The sequence below is a fragment of the Lepisosteus platostomus genome, chromosome 18 (assembly GCF_059453375.1).
Source record: "Lepisosteus platostomus isolate fLepPlt1 chromosome 18, fLepPlt1.hap1, whole genome shotgun sequence".
Classification (NCBI taxonomy): domain Eukaryota; kingdom Metazoa; phylum Chordata; class Actinopteri; order Semionotiformes; family Lepisosteidae; genus Lepisosteus; species Lepisosteus platostomus.
In genome coordinates this window covers 15,126,675-15,132,674 of record NC_142628.1, presented here as the reverse complement: position 1 = coordinate 15,132,674, position 6,000 = coordinate 15,126,675, and the positions used below count along the sequence as shown (strand labels likewise).

General features: G+C 46.8%; 1 long non-coding RNA gene across 1 annotated transcript in view; it reads left to right on the top strand.

Moving 5' to 3' along the window:
• Positions 1 to 311: 311 nt before the first annotated feature.
• The window catches only part of LOC148645747 (uncharacterized), a 66,144-nt gene continuing 60,455 nt past the window's right edge, over positions 312 to 6,000 (top strand). The window contains exon 1 of the long non-coding RNA XR_015928163.1: positions 312 to 528. This is a non-coding gene — a long non-coding RNA (uncharacterized LOC148645747). The remainder of the gene's footprint in view (positions 529 to 6,000) is intronic.

Here is a 6,000-nt window from a genome sequence, read left to right as displayed (position 1 = left end):
ATCTAACAGCTTCTCCTGTCTTTTCAGGTGCTGGAGCTTTGAAGAGATGTAAAAACCTTGCAAGCACTCTGACCAGGACCAGGACCAGGACTGCCCATCCCCTTACATCAACCTGGTTCAGTTACATCACCAAAATCCCCATTGGAAGATTTGAGCCATTCTGGTTTAAGAAGCTCATATAGTTCTCAAGATCCCTGCTGCATCAGGTCTGCTTAATTGACACTAATGGAATCCAGGTGCCTCCACTCCTGTCCGGGGAGAGGATGTTGTGCTCTGAGTGTGAGCTGTGCTCTGTGAGAGGAGGAAAGGGGTGTGGCTGTTGGCTGGCGCTGTGGATTCTTCTCTCTTTTTGTTCTGGATTTTCACTCTGGTGTTTTTCTCCCCTGAAAGCACTGAATAGAGTAACAGGTCTCATTGAAACAGTTGTGGTGGGAGATCAGCTGTCCGTCTGCTGGATCACAGGGACAATGAAACCGTGTCTGACGTGCAGGAGGCAGTTTCACAATGCTGGACGTCTGATACTGATAAGTAAGAAAGCTTTTGTTTTTACAAGTTATCGGACTGGGTGCACTGTATGGCTTTGCTTCTGTGAGAGGCCACGGAATGTAAATTATCATTTGTGGCTTCAAACGCTATGTGGCTTCACAGCTCTTGAGTCCAGGGTTTAATTCCAGACTTTTGGGATTTGCTGTTGTTGGTATAGATTTTCCCCACGTGCTCTGGTTTTCTCTCTGTAGCAAAACTGTTATCGCTACGTTATTTCGGCTCTAAGTTGTGCTTGTGTGTGGGAGTCCAGCAGTGCGTTCGCTTTCCATCCAGACTTCAGTTTGCTTTGCCCCTTGTTTTTCTAGGATCGGGATGGTGTTACTGTGACCTTACCAGGAATAAGCAGAATTCTGATCATGGATGTATGGACCTTCAAAAGCCCAGGATATTTTTGTGGGGAATGATACACACATTACAAAAAGGCTGACTGTGACTCACTGGGATGCAGAATTCAAAAGTGACTGGACTTGTCTTATGGCTCTGTACAGTATATAGTCTTAAAAATATGTTTTCCTTTTCCTTAAAGGAGCTGCAGTTGACCTGCCACTAGAGGCTGCTGTACAGTATGGCTTCTCGTGCTTGTAAATAGCCACACGGTGTTAGCAGAGGAACCCTGTGTTGCTATTTACACAGTAAATAACATGGTTACTGCACAGCTTAACATGGGTGTAATTGCACTTGGTGTTGGGTATGTAGAGGTCAGCATGCTGCTAGTAGTGGTTGGAGATTTGCTAGCTGTTTCTTTTTTGTTGCAAAGGTGAAAGGGACAAATTCACAGAGCCCTCTGGACTTCTCCCTGTCAGCCATCACGGCCGAGTTGTGATGGACCGATGTTTGAAATGAAAACCCTCTCGGAATATTTACAAAGAGCAAAGTGCTGGTTGACTCTGCATTGCTCTGTATTGACTTGATGCTTTTCATTCGCAAATCCGTGTCGTCTGTACCCTTGACGTCTTATCAGTTTCAGGCTCTTGCAGATTAAAACCACTGATATACTGTGTAATGTGGCTTTTCTTGTTGCTGCTATGGAGAACCTGTTTCTTTCACAAGGGATTAAGCTATTTCAGTTTCACACAAACCTGAAGTTCTATGCAATCCATCTCCTTGCACTTTAAGGAGCTGTCTCCTAGTACAAGTATTAATATTACATTTGTGCAGGAATCATATTACATGACTTTTAGTGCTTGGTTGGAAATGACTTTGATACATTTTTAAGCACGTTTTTCAATATGCTACTGGGGTTAAACTCGTGGTACTTGTTTATTGTGCATTTAAAATGCTTGCCTCACTAAATGTATTCATAAGAAAAGCTTCAATCATATAGTAATGTAGTGAATGGAAAGGAAAAGACTCTCAAGTAGTAGCAGAATATTGTACTAAGGTGGTGTTCTTGCACGTGAATACTATAGCATTTGTCATATTCTGTTTATTCGTATTGAATTGGGTGATAAGTTCATGTGCAATCAGTAGATATGGGCACTTACTGTAAGGTGTTGCAGCTTACTTTAAAATACATTTTAGAGAAATTATCCAATCAACACTCAGCTCGCTGGAGAAAGTACTTGTGCTGACACCATAGAACCTGTTGGTTTTTTAAACGGTGTTTTCTTTTCCATAATCCGTACCAGCAGAGCTCCACAGCTCTTCTGTGAATCACGCCACAGCAAAACCAATATCCTTGTCGGCCGTATAAATTGCTGCAGAATCCCTGTTAATCTCGCCGCCTTTACATTTCGCTCAGCCTCTCCTGCCTTGAACTCTCTCCATCCCGTCGTTGTCTGGCCTTCAGGCTCTGAAAGCTGTGCTTCGCTAATTGTGGGATCTGGCTCCGTCTCTCTCTGTGTGCGTCCTCTTAGCAAAGCGTGGGTTTGCGGCCCCCATAATCCACTTCCAGTCCTCTCGGAGCATGAAGGCAGAGTGTTGAGGAGTGTGATGTAACGGTAGACCTGACGAGAACCCTCAGCTCATCTTGCATAATTATGACTTATTCCTTGGCGTCTGAGCCGTGATGGAACGCATAGGTCACGGGGACCAATTGAGGAGCACAATGCTGGAGCACAGACACTGCAGGCACGGCGATATGCTCTGGCACCGCATATAATAACGGAACTAACCAACTCAGACCGCCTCGGGAGCAAACTTAATAGATGGATTTCCTTCGAATTCAAAATGAACTCGGAACCCTTGTGCGTCTTGCTGAGGACAGCTGGGGGCTGTCACTTTTGTTTGGGGAATATCCTTATGCTGCTGTCCTACTGTAACTTATGCTCCACGAAATTGGGTTCAATCAGTGAGAGCTCACACGCCTGGGTTCTATCACTGGGATCACTGTGGTTTTTTTTTAAAAACCATTACTGCTCAAGTCCTGAACTAAATATTTGGGAATGCAGTTCTGTTGTCATGCAGCTTAGGGCTGAGGCGTTCAGGGATGCTTCATGGAAAAGCAAGTGTCATGGGGCAAATTACACTCTGGTTACATAGTAGTGCGTTGAAAGGGACGGGCGTCTGGGGTGGATTGAAATGGGAAAACTGTGGATCCTGTCGCTTGTGCTGACTGGAAAGGAGATTGTCACAACAGGTGAGGGCTTGAGGCACCTGCCTATTAGTGCTAATCATCCAGGTGAGGGCTGCACACTGGTGGTGGTGGAGGGGATCCCCATTACCTACAGTATAAAGCGCTTTGAGTAGAGTATTCAGAAAAGTGCTATATAAGTGGAAGCAATTATTATTATTAATGCAAATAGCTGATCCTTTTAACCAAAATGGCTGTGTTTTCATATCCTGATTTTGGCACCTGTTCTCATGCCTGGGTTTGCTAAAAGCATTCTTACCTGGCTCTAAGGTACAGCAGCTGGGTCCTGATTTGGGATTTGAACAAGCACCGGAGCGCTACCCTCCACTGCCTGGCTGAAGTCTGAGCTCCAGAACGATCCTAACAGCTGTGAGTTGGCCTATCAAAAGGACTGCAATTCCATTTTGGATCGTTTTGCACTTTCCAGAGAAATAAACACGAGGAAGCTTCTGAGTACTGAGTGAATCTTTGACAGAACTTCAGTGATATATGTAGCTCTTACTGCACGTCTATGTGAATATTTGTCAATAAATAATTAGATGGCGGTGGGCAGACTCACATTTTAGGGTGGAAGACAACACCAGCCTGTTTGTTTCGGCAATGCTCATTCTAATTTTCTGATGTACGTGAAATGTTCCAGGAAAATATACTGTATAAACCTTTTGCAGTATTTGTTGAGTGCAAAAACTGCATATATTCTTGTCAGTGTTTAACAGACCTGTGAATGTGACAGATCCGTTGAACAGCAGGGCTGTTGTGAAGCTCTGCTGCAGTGCTGTGTAACTGTCCTGCTGTGGTCTAACCCTGCCAACGGTCGTTCTAAAATCGAGCTGCCTTTTTTGCGATTCTTGTGTCTATGGTATTGGTGCAGTAATCTGGTGCGAGTGACCCTGCTGCTTGAGCAAAGAGGTTTAAATGAAAGACTAAGTACATCCTGCAGGGCTGCAAATCATTGTTACTTGGGCATTACTGCTCATTTGCATTGGTGCTGTGCAGGTAAGCTCTGCCGGCTGAGGAAGGGGAGAGAGAGAGAGGTCTTTCTTCCCCTCTGCAGGAGGAGTTTCAGCCGTTTTCAGTCTGTTTGTTCCCCCCCCCCCCCTCTCTGAAAATGTTGCCGCGTGGAAGCGCTTGGAAAAATTGCTTCGTCTTTTGCGTGACACGTGTGCACCGACCCCATGTCGTGCCTGCTCTGCCCTCTGGAGAATTCGGCCAGCACACAGGCGTCCACCCCTTCCGAGATGGGATCTCTCCTCTTTTTCTTTCGGCAGTGGGCTCCTGGTGCAGGCATCCAGGGAAAGTTTGCAACTGCGGGACCCTAGGGAATTGTGCACAGAGGACGAGAGTGTGTAAACATTATTTACAGCACTCTCTTGTACCTGATGTGGAGTTACACGGGGGAGTGTCCAGTGTGGAGGCAGAGCCCTGGTCTCTGAAGTCCCGGCTTTTAGATGAGCCCCAGCTGGGCAGGTCCTATAAAGGCACACCAGACACCCCCCAACGGGATGAGCAGGGACTAACCCCGGAAGGGGGAATTTTTATACCAACAGCCCCGGAGGGGGTTTCTTATTCTTTTTCCTGTCCCATCACATATTTTTACCAGGTCAGCCACACCTTTTTCATACACTTCACAAGTTTTTCCATTTGTTTTGGCCTGACGCGCCCTGCTCTGCCAGACTGGACCCCGTTAAATAGGGTCAGTCCAGACTGGTCACTGCTGTGCTAGTGGTTTCGGGTCCCCCACCGGCCTCGGTGGTTGTAAGTGGCCCCTGCCCTTTCGCTGTTCCAAACGGTTTCCCTTTTTTCTTTCGTCCAGTCTAGACCCGGATTTAAAAAAAGAAAAGTAAACCCCCTCTGGGACTGTTGGTGTAAAAACTCCCCCTTGCGGGGTTAGTCCCTGCTCGTCCCATTGCGGGGGGTGTCCGGTGTACCTTTATAGGACCTGCCCAGCTGGGGCTCATGCTTTAGAATAGCTGGGACTACAGAGACCAGGGCTCTGCCTCCACGCTGGACACGTCAATGCCACACTTATTTGTAGCTTTCCTGCTATGTGAGGCTTATCAAATATACAGAGCCTGATTCCCTGTAAAAGTTGGAGTCTCTTTGAGGTCCATCAGGGCTCGGTAACTGGAAAGGCAGCAGAACAACATCCTGACTTCCACCTCTCATTATCATAATGTAGATTAATGAGGCTGTCTGTCGCCCAAGTCAGTGTGCTCCTTCAGTGGGGAACGGGTGCACTCTGTCCGTAACAGAGCTTCTTTTAATCCTTCTTGAAAGTGGTGACCGTGCAACCTGAGCTGCTTGGCCCTCCTGTGCAACTATTGATTAGGAGTCCCAGATCGGACACGCCCGCCGGATGTTTCGGAAAGGAAGGCTATAGGCATAAGGAGATCGTCTGATGCTCTCGAAGGTTAACTGTTGTTTGCAACCAGCTGGTGTGCGCTCTTGTGGTGATTCATGTACTGTGGAAGGGATGTGTCGGAGGGTGCACACAAACCGATAAATTTCCTATAATTATGACAGAATGTACAGAGCTGCTTTTTTTTTTTGCTTCCACAAATTCGGAGCGCCGTGTTTCTTTCCAGATGGAGAAATATTGCTCTGTTCAAGCTTTCATCCCCGTGATAAACAGCCCTTGCTCTCTTGTTTTTGAGCCTCATAAGTTACTGTACTTCTGCTGTCGAGTCCTGGAACCCTGCTGTGTGTTTCTGAACAGCGCAGCTGAGGCTCGGATATTTCCCTTCACCCCATCCCCCCCCGTGCCTCGAGTTCAGCCATTCAAGACTCAGTAGAAGTAGGAGAGAGTTTATTGCCATATGTCCATGTGCATTGGGATTCTTATCCGGCCTGATCTCTCGGGACACACGCTGTACAGCAGACAA